General features: G+C 43.4%; 1 long non-coding RNA gene across 1 annotated transcript; it reads right to left on the reverse strand.

Annotated features, from left to right (window-relative positions):
- Window positions 1-309: 309 nt before the first annotated feature.
- On the reverse strand, window positions 310-12,839 carry LOC120977133. Its single transcript, XR_005773832.1, has 3 exons — window positions 12,715-12,839; window positions 3,826-3,842; window positions 310-321 (listed from the first exon to the last, which is right to left on the reverse strand). It is a non-coding gene; the product is annotated as an uncharacterized LOC120977133 (long non-coding RNA).
- Between the last annotated feature and the right edge of the window lie 488 nt (window positions 12,840-13,327).

The following is a 13,327-nucleotide window of genomic DNA, read 5'->3' on the forward strand; positions in this document are numbered from 1 at the left end:
GCCACTGGCACGGTGGAAAAAAACCAAAAACAAGCTCCCCAGAACCTGTCCTGCCACAGAGTTCGTACAGGTAGTTGGAACTGCACGTTTCTGCTGGAGAAGCCTATCAAGCATATACAAGGTGGATTTCCAGTGCTTCGGGCAGTCACAAATCAGACATATGACGGGCAGGTGGTGTTGCCGCTGAACGTCAGCAAAGCGAGCCATGGCCGTGTGAGATCTTCTAAAATGGACATCCTGGACCCCGTGGTATTTTGCAACGAATCGGTGCACGACTAAGTTCAGGACATGTGCCATGCATGGCACATGTGTCATTTTGCCCTGTTTCAGCACGCTCAGCAGATTGGCACCATTGTCGCACACCACTTTCCCAACTGTCAAATTTAGCGGGGTTAGCCACTGATCAGCCTGTGACAGCAAAGCTGAAAGGAGAGCAGGATCGGTGTGGCTCTTGGCTTCCAGGCACAACAGCCACATCACAGCGTGGCAACATCTCATCTGGCACTTCGAATAAGTTCTGGGGAGCTTGGTGGGCACAGCAAAAGAGGTGGTGGCAGTGGAAAAGGAGCAGTCAGCTGAGGAGGAGATGGAGGATGGAGTAGGAGGAGGAGAAGAAGAGGCAGACCTGCATGCAATACGTCAGAAGGTTCACCCGGTGGGCAGTAAAAGTTATGTACCTTCCCTGCCCGTGTTTGCTAGACCACGTGTCTGTGGTCAGATGTATCTTGGCACCGACACTGTGCCAGAGATACATTCACTTGCCGCTGAACGTGGCCATATAGCATCGGGATGCCCTTCTGGGAGAAATATTTCCTTCCGGGGACTTTCCATTGCGGTGTGCCAATGGCCACAAATTTTCTAAAGGCCTCTGAGTCCACCAGTTTATATGGCAGTAGTTGGCGGGCTAGCAGTTCTGACAAGCCGGCAGTCAGCCGTTGGCCAAGAGGGTTATCCGGCGTCAAAATCTTTTTTACACTCGAACATTTGGGCCAAGGAAGCCTGCCTTTTGCCAGATGAAAGCGACAACGGCATGGTGGAAGGTGGAGTGGAGGACAAATGGGAGAAGAGAGGAGAAGGAGCAGGACGTGGAGCGCCAGGAGTGTGGCTTTGAAGGTTCTGATGGTGTTGCTCCCACTGGGCTCAGTGATGGGAGGCCAGGTGCCTTCTTAATGCGGTCGTCCCTAGGTGAGTGTTGGGCTTACCACGACTTATGCGTTGACAGTACAGGCTGCAGATGGCAACACTATTGTCAGCAGCGGACACGTTAAAAAAAGCCCACACTGCGGAGCCATGTGCCGTCGTCCTGGGAACGCCAGATATGACCGTGCATGGTGGACGGCTCGTTCCAGGTAAATTGCCTCCTGTGCACTGTAAGTTCTTCCTGCTTCTCCTTCTTTTCCTCCCTATCTGCTGCTCAGTCTCTTTCTCTGAACTCTCCTCCTCTTCCTCTCTTGTGGGCACCCACGTGATGGCCATTGACATATCATTATCGTCACCTTTACCACCACTGAAATTAGAGATATCTGAGTAGGCAGCAACGGCGGAGACCACCCACATAGGGCTGATCTGGGTACTGTCGTCAGACTGCTGGGCGGTGACCGTCAATATCTCCTCTTTCTGATCTAATGCCAAGAATGGCTGTGCATTGGTAAGGTCTTGGAATGGATGGGAAAATAATTCCTCTGACTCAAGCGGAGGGGATATGGTTGTGGTGTCTTTGGGGGTGCACACAGCAGAGTGAAGAGGGTGCAGATAGAGATGATGAAGAGGGTGCAGAAGCGGAAGGCTCAACCAACTCTGGTGCGTCCTTTTACGTAATCGCACGCACCTTCTGCAACTTCCCACTAAGGCTCTGGCCTGGTGCACCTGCCTGACCACTACTATCCCTGCGGAATGGCCTGCCTCTTCCTCTGCCTGTTATTTTCAAAATGACCCTGTGACAAAGTCCCTATAGAAGAGCAGTATTTGTGGAACAAGGTATATCACACTCCAGCCTCAATAAGTTTTTTGGGCGGGCAACTGGTATATCACACCAGTTGAAATTATTTGATCTTATAGCGTGTGTCACTTTATGTAGCTGTGGTACCACAGCAGAACTGCACACAAATGCTGCACTAACTAAATGCACTATATAGAAAGTATGAGATAGGTATATCACACCCCTCTCTCAATCAGTTTTTTTGGGGGGCAACTGGTATATCACACCAATTGAAATTATTTGTTCCAATAGCGTTTGTCAATCTGTGTAGCTGCGGTAACGCAGCAGAACCGCAAACAAATGCTGCACTACCCAAATGCACTATACAGGGAGTGCAGAATTATTAGGCAAGTTGTATTTTTGAGGATTAATTTTATTATTGAACAACAACCATGTTCTCAATGAACCCAAAAAACTCATTAATATCAAAGCTGAATATTTTTGGAAGTAGTTTTTAGTTTGTTTTTAGTTTTAGCTATTTTAGGGGGATATCTGTGTGTGCAGGTGACTATTACTGTGCATAATTATTAGGCAACTTAACAAAAAACAAATATATACCCATTTCAATTAATTATTTTTACCAGTGAAACCAATATAACATCTCAACATTCACAAATATACATTTCTGACATTCAAAAACAAAACAAAAACAAATCAGTGACCAATATAGCCACCTTTCTTTGCAAGGACACTCAAAAGCCTGCCATCCATGGATTCTGTCAGTGTTTTGATCTGTTCACCATCAACATTGCGTGCAGCAGCAACCACAGCCTCCCAGACACTGTTCAGAGAGGTGTACTGTTTTCCCTCCTTGTAAATCTCACATTTGATGATGGACCACAGGTTCTCAATGGGGTTCAGATCAGGTGAACAAGGAGGCCATGTCATTAGATTTTCTTCTTTTATACCCATTCTTGCCAGCCACGCTGTGGAGTACTTGGACGCGTGTGATGGAGCATTGTCCTGCATGAAAATCATGTTTTTCTTGAAGGATGCAGACTTCTTCCTGTACCACTGCTTGAAGAAGGTGTCTTCCAGAAACTGGCAGTAGGACTGGGAGTTGAGCTTGACTCCATCCTCAACCCGAAAAGGCCCCACAAGCTCATCTTTGATGATACCAGCCCAAACCAGTACTCCACCTCCACCTTGCTGGCGTCTGAGTCGGACTGGAGCTCTCTGCCCTTTACCAATCCAGCCACGGGCCCATCAAGACTCGCTCTCATTTCATCAGTCCATAAAACCTTAGAAAAATCAGTCTTGAGATATTTCTTGGCCCAGTCTTGACGTTTCAGCTTGTGTGTCTTGTTCAGTGGTGGTCGTCTTTCAGCCTTTCTTACCTTGGCCATGTCTCTGAGTATTGCACACCTTGTGCTTTTGGGCACTCCAGTGATGTTGCAGCTCTGAAATATGGCCAAACTGGTGGCAAGTGGCATCTTGGCAGCTGCACGCTTGACTTTTCTCAGTTCATGGGCAGTTATTTTGCGCCTTGGTTTTTCCACACGCTTCTTGCGACCCTGTTGACTATTTTGAATGAAACGCTTGATTGTTCGATGATCACGCTTCAGAAGCTTTGCAATTTTAAGAGTGCTGCATCTCTCTGCAAGATATCTCACTATTTTTGACTTTTCTGAGCCTGTCAAGTCCTTCTTTTGACCCATTTTGCCAAAGGAAAGGAAGTTGCCTAATAATTATGCACACCTAATATAGGGTGTTGATGTCATTAGACCACACCCCTTCTCATTACAGAGATGCACATCACCTAATATGCTTAATTGGTAGTAGGCTTTCGAGCCTATACAGCTTGGAGTAAGACAACATGCATAAAGAGGATGATGTGGTCAAAATACTCATTTGCCTAATAATTCTGCACGCAGTGTATAGAAAGGATATTATTGGTATATCACAACCCTGCCTTAATCACTGTTTTTTTTTTTTTTTGGGGGGGGGGCAAACTGGTATATCACACCAGTTGAAATTATTTGTCCCAAGAGTGTTTGCCCCTCTGTATAGCTGCAATATCACAGCAGAAACACATACAACTGCTGCACAATACAAATGCACTATAATATACTTTCTATGTTAGAAATTGTATTATAAGTATATCACACCCGTTAGTAAGTCACACCTATCGATAACACACCTATACCAGTCCTTAAAAGGACTTTTGTGGCCCTATTAGCTAACGTTTGATGTCTCTAACAGTCTGTCCCTGCTCCACACAGAAACCTCTCCCTACACTGGTTAAAATGGTGGCCAGATCGGGTTTATAAGGTAGTGGGTGTGTCCATGTGCTGAAACATCTCAATTGGCTGTCCTGTACCACCTGATGGATGTGTCATGGGTCAAAGTTCTTCACAATGCAAAAGAATATGGCGCTGGTGGACATCACCATATGTTCTCCCATTCGGCGAACGAGCAAAGTTCACCACAAAACAACCTCCGGGCAAACTGCAAGACCATCTCTAGCTGCAAGACCATCTCTAGCACAGGGGTTATTAAGACTGGCGTCTAAGTGGCGGTCTTAATAAATGATCCCCTTAATAAATGACTAGAACAAGCACAATTGTACTAGTTGCCAGTGGGAGACAGAATTTATGGGTAGCATTTCTGATGTGTATATGAATTGGTCTTTGTCTATCCGGGGAGTGCTCTTCTTATTTGCTATTTTGATATATGTCTGACATTACCGTTCTAGATTTTTAGTTATTATGTAACTTTTAATTGATGATAAAAAAAATGGTTTATTGGAATTCCCTGTGCTTCTTTACTTTAGGTGCATATGATGAGGCTGGATAGCATGGGGAGATTGTCTTAACCATATGGAATCTTGCCTTATTCCATATTATAGGTGACTGATAGGGACTGGCTGGCAAATTTTAGCCTGGGAGGCAAGCACATAGCACTGGCCCATGTGTATCTGCCCATACTTAACCTGTTTAACCCCACCTACCATATAAAGATAGTATAGGTTAATGGGCTTTAAATTGTTAAAAGGCAGGAGCTGGTTGTGTTTACATGTAGAGATCGCACATACACATGCAATCTCAGATACAGGACATGATTGAGTCCGTAGCAGCAGCATGGTCATTAAAGGGACAAGATGTACCAAATCCTGAGTAGTGTTGAGCGTGAATATTCGAATAGCAAATTTTTTTCTCGAAAATTGCAACTTCGAGAATTTGCGAATATTTCGAATATAGTGCTATATATTCGTTATAGCGAATATTCATAATTTTTTATTCATCTGAACACATGATTTCTCCCTGCTTCTTGCTTGTGGGCCAATGAGTAGAGTTGAGCGGACACCTGGACCCGAACTTTTGAGCACTAAAATGGCTGTAAAAATGTCATGGAAAGGGCTAGAGGGCTGCAAATGGCATCAAAATGTGGTTAAGAGCATGGCAAGTGCTCTGCAAACAAATGTGGATAGGGAAATGGACTTTAAATAACATAAAATACGTTAAAAAAATAATAATAATAATAATAATCTTGATCTAGGAGGACGAGATCCATATGGAGTGGGAGGTTGAGGAGGCGGTGGATGTGGCAGTGTAGGTGGAAGCGGCGGTGGAGGAGGAGATTAGTGTTGATCACGATTATTCGAATTTCAAATTTTTAGCGCGAATATAGGTACTTCGAAAATTTGCGAATATTTCAAATATAGTGATATATTCGTAATTTTGAATATTCAATTTTTTTTTAAATCAGTACACATGATCCCTCCCTGCTTCTAGCTTGTGGGCCAATGAGAAGGCTGCAGTGTATTTGACTTTAGGAGTAGTGTTGTTTGCGAATTTTCATAAATTGTTCAACTTACAACTATTAGACAAAGAAGATTATAGAACTATATTAGCTAAATTGCTCTATATTTGTTTTTTGTTTTTTTCGAATATTCGCTATATTGCTATAACTTTGTTTTTTCAAATATTCGTAAAATTCTAAAACAAGAATATATAGCAATATAGCAAATATTCGAAAAAAAACGAATATAGATCAATATTGCTAATATAGTGCTATGATCTTTTTTTTTTATAGTTGTCATTTTTTTCCAATCTGAACTTCAGATGAGAAAAAAATTACAACTATTAGACAAAGAAGATTATAGCCCTATATTAGCTAAATTGCTCTATATTTGGGGTTTTTCGAATATTTGCTATATTGCTATATATTCTTGTTTTAGAATATTACGAATATTCGAAAAAACGAAGTTATAGCAATATAGTGAATATTTGGGGAAAAAAACGAATATAGAGCAATTTAGCTAATATAGTGCTATAATCTTTTTTTTAATAGTTGTAATTTTTTTTCCAATCTGAACTTCAGATGAGAAAAAAATTAAAACTATTAGACAAAGAAGATTATAAGCACTATATTAGCTAAATTGCTCTATATTCATTTTTATTTCTCGAATATTCGCTATATTGCTATAACTTAGTTTTTTCGAATATTTGTAATATTCTAAAACAAGAATATATAGCAATATAGCGAATATTCAAAAAAATATTCACAAAATATCGCGAATTTGAATATGACCCCTGCCGCTCATCACTAGAGGAGATAGCTTACACTGCTTTTCGGTTTTATTATTTTTTTATTTATTTTTTTTTAAATTAGGGTACACCCCAAAACATTGGGAAATATAACCTGTGTTAAGGAAATTATCCAGCTTTTCTGAAAGTGGATATAAAATTCATAAGATGTTTTCATTTTCTCTGTATATGTGATATAATGTGGTGACATTTGAAAAGAACAAGCATAAGCTAAAAAACCTATAGAAGTGAACTGTGTGTGTTAAGAGAAGATAAGATTTGTACGTACTACTAACCAAAAATATGCATCTCTTGCTGAAAACACCTAAACTCATTAGTTAACACATTTTTGCTAAAGTGAAACTGGTAAAATACTAACCAATCAATAGATTGATTCAAAAGCCATTATTGAAATGTCTGTAAACCAATCATGTTTTACTTTGAGGGGTTACACCCTTTTGAACTCTGTATAAATAAAGGGTGCAGGACACATTATGTTGGGATCCTGACAAGGTTTTGAACTAAACTCAGACTTCTGTCATTTTCCTCCGTCGACGTCATTCACCTGAACATGAGGCAACGATCATCTGGTGGCTGACCCTTGGCCTGTCACAACATTTTCTGGTGGAGAATTGCGGGCACCACAACAACGCTCCTAGCTGCAGATCGCAATACGGAGACCAGGACCCAGGAAGACCGCGGTAAGTAACCCATTGTGTTACTACCTGTCTCCTGAGCTCTGCTCGCTGTTCTGCAGTGTGGTGTGTGAACGTGGTGCCTGTACCGTGTTCTGGTGAATTATTTCCCCTATATGTGCAAAACTGTCTTTAGGCGTATGAATGCACGAATGTGTGAGTGGCTGAGATAAGCTGAATCTTGGAGGAGTCTGGCCCTGCTCCTCCTGAGCCAAGCTGAAAGTCTAGAGCTCGCTGACTGGCTTGTCCGGTCCCTGACTCTGGAGGTCTCTGGTTCTGGTGGAGAAAGGGTTGACGGACCTATCCTGGAGGAGGCTGTGAGAAGTGGCAGTGTATAAAGCTGTCCAGTAAGATTGGATAGGGGCCCTGCAGTTCCTTGTTGGTTCCTGAAAAGGTGCCTGAGGTCAGGGGTTGTTTCAATGTTATGTCATACTGTGTGGTTTCACATGTACTGAGTGCCTGCTGATATTGTGTGAGGAAGAATTACTGCATTGTTGCCAATTCCTGTGCTGTACAGTGTATCGTGGGTATTATGATACCAGTTTGGATTGGGTGGTTGCAGTTATAATCATTTGGATTGCAGTATTTGTTTGCTTCCTGTGCCATAGAAAGAACGTAGAGGGGTTTAAGGGGTTTCCAGCGAGTAACCCCAGAGAGGACGTGTGAGTAACCCCAGAGAGGACGTGTGAGTTACTCTGTGTGAGGGCAAGACTATATTGTAGTATTGCCAGGCCAGTGTATCAGTGCTGCCTCGGAAGTGTGCCCACAGCACCACTGGTAGTAGAAAAAGTGGTGCCGCCTCGGAAGTGTGTCCACGGCACCACTAGTAGTGCCGCCTCGGAAGTGTGTCCACGGCACTACTGATAGTGCTGCCTCGGAAGTGTGTCCACAGCACTGTTGTAATTCACCAGGTGTGCGCGTACCTGGATAGTGAATTACAAGGAGCCACCCACGAGATGGGGGCTACACAGAGTAAGCGTTCCTCTGAGAAGGGAGCAGAGAAATGGGTCTCTGCAATTGATATTATGCAATACGCAAAGGGCACTGAAGCAACCAAAGACTGTAGACAAATGCTAAAGAAATTGGGAGCAGGTGTGAATGGAACATTGGATGAACCAGTATGGCAGACATTTCTCACAAATTTTAAGGGGTGGTTGGAAGACCATAACAAATATGACCAGGCCACAATGTGGTATGATGTAGCCCAGGGAATGACTTTGACTGCCCATAAGGCAAGAGACACTGACAAAGGGACTATGTATGAAATATGGGATGAAATTAAATTGCCAACAAAATAATTAAACATCCTTTCTGAAGCACGTTGTATTATCCCCCATAAATCACAAAAATCTCTCCCTCCCACAGCACCACCTCCATATAAAAGCCCGGAGGGGTGGACTTGTCCTAATTGTGGACAACAGAACCCAGACTCAAGAGAGAGATGCTCAGCCTGTGGGAGGCCCAAGCCACATTCTCGTGTGGGCTTATACCCTTTAGTCAATAAGACCCTTCCCACAGTAAAAGCTGGGCAACTGGAAACACATGATTATGAGGTTTATAGGCCATGGACTCCTATTAAGTTGCTGGCTATGTGTAACACTTTGCCAGACCCCCGTACTATCCCCAGTACTTTCCTTTGTAAATTGGAAAGTATCCAGACTGCATATAAAGCCACTTGGGCGGATCTGGAGAGTCTTCTAGAGACTAAAGGAGGGGAAATACTTAAGGATCAAATTATGGCAAAGGCTCCTGGTACTGTCCCTGTGGATAAGGCCACAGACCAGTCAGGCCAGGAATTTTATCATGGCCCTTAAACCCTGGGTAAAAGAGCAACCGGACAATCAGACTGACACTTTTATGATGCAAACACAAGACGCTAAGCAGACTGTAGCTGACTATGCCACAGCTTTAGAACAGCTCTGGCTTGACTATGGGTATGAGACAGGAGACAGTAAGGACATGAGACTACTAAAACATACATTCATGTCTGGATTAAAAGCACCCATACAGGATGCTGTAAAGAAGGCTCGCCTTGATTGGCGGACCTGCCAGTTCCCTGACCTAGTGGCCATAGCAAAGGGAGCTGAGCTAGACTTGCAAAATAAAAAAAAGAAGCCAATAATGGCTAACCAACCTTTTAAACCTAAGGGAAGGTTCCAGAAAAGGCAGGTGGGGGTTCAGTCTCCACGAAACTGGGACCAAGTAACATGCTGGAATTGTGGGAAAAAAGGGGCATTACTCAGTCAAATGTCCCCGGAAAGGTCAGGCTACTGCCCAGACCTCTCAATGAAGTGATGGCAATCCTGTGAGTTCCCTCAACGTTAACTACCCCCTTGACGCAACCCCAGGTCCACAACTAATCATCACATCTACATGTGAGGACACGGGGAATGCAATAGATTTTTTGGTAGACACAGGAGCAGTCCATACCCTAATACAAGAAAAATATGTGCCTGAAGAGCTTATCTCCTCAGATTACATCTACTGTCAAGGGGTTGAGGGAACAACTGTTAAACTCCCACTAACAAAGACTGTTAAACTTAACATTCATGATGCCTTATCTATTGTCACACGTGTGTTGGTAAGCTCAGATATATTTTCTCTACTGCCCTACATTCTGTGTTGCAGTCCTGGCAGCCGGCCTATCCGGACACTGTTCTTTTACAATATATTGATGATCTGTTGCTTTGTTGCCACAGTTCTGAACAGTGTAATGAAGAAACTTTATCTTTGCTTATTTTCCTTGCTGAAAATGGTTGTAAAGCCTCCAAAGAGAGCTGCAACTTTGTAAATCTACTGCGATTTTCCTAGGTCACTGTATTTCTCCAGGTACCAAACACCTCACAACTGAGAGGGTTACTGCTATACAGCAGCACCCTCTGCCAAGTACTCCAAGGGCTCTGCATGCCTTTATTGGACTTGTCAGTTACTGTCACCCCTGGATTAAGGATTGCTCTCAGATGATGCAGCCACTATATGACTGCCTCAAAGGAGAGACCTTTGAACTCACACCAAAAGCTGTGAGTGCATTTCATGCATTAAAACTCACTCTCACCACAACACCAGCATTGGGCATCCCCAATTACAAACAAACTTTCACATTGTATTGTAACGAGCAAGGGAGATTTGCCTCAGGTGTACTGATGCAGAAACACGGGGACCGTATGCGGCCCATTGCATACTATTCTACCAGTTTGGATTGTATTGACACACCACCAAACTGAAACATTTGTCCAGAATCGCAAAATATGAGATGACACTCCTCAGTCCCCACATTACCTTGCAGCGATGTACTGTTCTAAATCTAGCTACTTTGATGCCGGTGGATTTAGAAGAGGAGGGGGGAGTGGGAGTAGTAGAAATGTCTGATCCAGTTGCAAATCATAACTGTCATGAATTGATGATTGCAGAAACAAAAGGGTTACCAAATGTTACTGAAACACCATTAACTAATCCTGATGCTGAGCATTTGAGTATTTTGTAGATGGCTCCAGATGGTGGAATGATGAACAAGGACACTTTGTCACCGGGTATGCGGTAATCCAGGATGGTAAGGTAATCATACAAAACCCACTCCCATCTTGTGCGTCTGCACAGGAGGCGGAGTTGAAGGCACTCACTGATGCATGTACAATGGGTAAGGGACTGAGAATAAATTGTTATACTGATTCCAGGTATGCTTTCGGGGTAGCACATGACTTTGGTGTTATCTGGAAAACTAGGGGATTTCTGACTTCATCAGGCAAACCAATCAAAAATTCAGAAGCAGTACAGAGCCTCATAGAGGCCCTAGAGCTGCCCACAGAGGTAGCCATTGTTAAAGTGCCAGCCCATGTGAAGCAAGATGATCCGCTAGCTGTGGGAAATGCTCAAGCAGACCAAGCAGCCAAACAAGCAGCCGGTCTGCCGCTCCTGACATTGTTTTTTCCAACTATGCCAGATTTGTCGCTCTTGCAGGAATTACAGGCCCAGATAACGCCTCAAGACAAAAAAGGTATGGATGGAGGCGGGGGCTACGAAGACAGGAGAGCTCTGGCAGGTAAATGGCAGAACATGTTTGCCTCGGAGTTTGTATCCGATGATGGCCAATTTAGCAAATGGCCCTACTCATTTGTCGAAAGGAGCTATGAGCGCACTAGTGTTAGAACATTGGTTTGCACCTGGAATTTAGACCCTCTTTGAAAAGTTTGTTCAGGGTTGTCTTACATGTGCCAGACATAACCCTGGGAGGTTTGTAAAGACCCCCAAGAAATACACTCCCAAACCCTTGTACCTGTTTCAAAGAGTACAGGTGGGTTACATACAGCTACCCAAGGTGAGCACATATGAGTATGTCCTTGTAGCCATTGATGTATTCTCAGGCTGGCCAGAAGCCTGCCCAGTAACTACAGCTACAGCCAAAAATACTGCTAAGAAAATATTGTCAGAGGTAGTCTGCAGATATGGGATTCCAGAAGTGATAGAATCAGACAGAGGTACCCACTTCACTGGAGAGATAAATGGGACACATACTGAAGACCCTAGGGATCGCACAAGCTCTACATTCTTAACAGTATGGAGTCACTATAGTGGTGGTCCCAGATGGAATCACTCATGTTGTACGGTTACTGCGTTTATTACTTTCTGTTCTGTATTAAGTAGCTCTAGGTCCTAAGTGGAAGTTCGGATGGAGACACATCTTTGGCAGGAAGGAAGTGTCCATCCCAGGTTTCCCATCACTGAAGTGTCCATAACGTTGACTAGAGGAGGATGGAGGTGGACTTTCAAGGCGGTTCCAGGCCTACTCACCATATTGGTCAAGGGATATGCCATGATTGACAGCACTGTCCAACCAAGAGACAGCAACGCCCAAGATGATGTTCATCTTCCTGATTCTACAACAGAGGACCACAGCTACACAGAAACTTTTAGGCTTACTGCTGATGCTCCTAGCAGGTATAGCTAGAGATGCTCCTAGAGATTCCAACACAGGAGCAGAAGAAGGTGTATCCAGAACTATGGACAATGATGCATGGAACAACAATGCTGCACCTACATCCACTTAGTGTGTTTGTGTGCTGTATGTGGTTTTAATAAAATGTATGTATGCTTAACCGAAGGACAACTACTAGACAGACTGGAATCGATGCTTGCATCGCATGGTCTATGCAGCTTATCTGTATACTCTGAGAAGTACGGGCTGTCTAAGGGGTCATTTGTTTGTCCAGGCAGGTTAGTAGTTAACACACACACACACGATACAATGAAGCCTTCAGAACTAAATGTCTACCACGTGAACAGAAAAATTGAAAAAAAAGGAGGGAAATGTTAAGGAAATTATCCAGCTTTTCTGAAAGTGGATATAAAATTCATAAGATGTTTTCATTTTCTCTGTATACGTGATATAATGTGGTGACATTTGAAAAGAACAAGCATAAGCTAAAAAACCTATAGAAGTGAACTGTGTGTGTTAAGAGAAGATAAGATTTGTACGTACTACTAACCAAAAATATGCATCTCTTGCGGAAAACACCTAAACTCATTAGTTAACACATTTTTGCTAAAGTGAAACTGGTAAAATACTAACCAATCAATAGATTGATTCAAAAGCCATTATTGAAATGTCTGTAAACCAATCATGTTTTACTTTGAGGGGTTACACCCTTTTGAACTCTGTATAAATAAAGGGTGCAGGACACATTATGTTGGGATCCTGACAAGGTTTTGAACTAAACTCAGACTTCTGTCATTTTCCTCCGTCGACGTCATTCACCTGAACATGAGGCAACGATCATCACGTGGCTGACCCTTGGCCTGCCACAACACCTGTTATAACCCCCTCCAGTTGTGCTAAACACACTTTCAGACAATACACTGTCTGCAGGGCAAGCCAAAACCTCCAAGGCGTAACAGGGAAGCTCAAGCCATGTGCCCAATTTGGAGAACCAGAAGTTGCAGGGGGCAGAACCATCAGTCAGTTTGTGTAGGCGTGTGCGAACATACTGCCCGACCATGTCGCACGTCTCCGTGATGTTCACCATCCAATTAGATATCTGCTCTATCAACTTTCGATGTTCTTTTCTGCACCTACCATGTTGATAACGGTTATTGGCGAATCAGGGTTCCACCCTGGAGAGGGAGCATGA

The sequence above is a fragment of the Bufo bufo genome, chromosome 1, assembly GCF_905171765.1.
Source record: "Bufo bufo chromosome 1, aBufBuf1.1, whole genome shotgun sequence".
Classification (NCBI taxonomy): domain Eukaryota; kingdom Metazoa; phylum Chordata; class Amphibia; order Anura; family Bufonidae; genus Bufo; species Bufo bufo.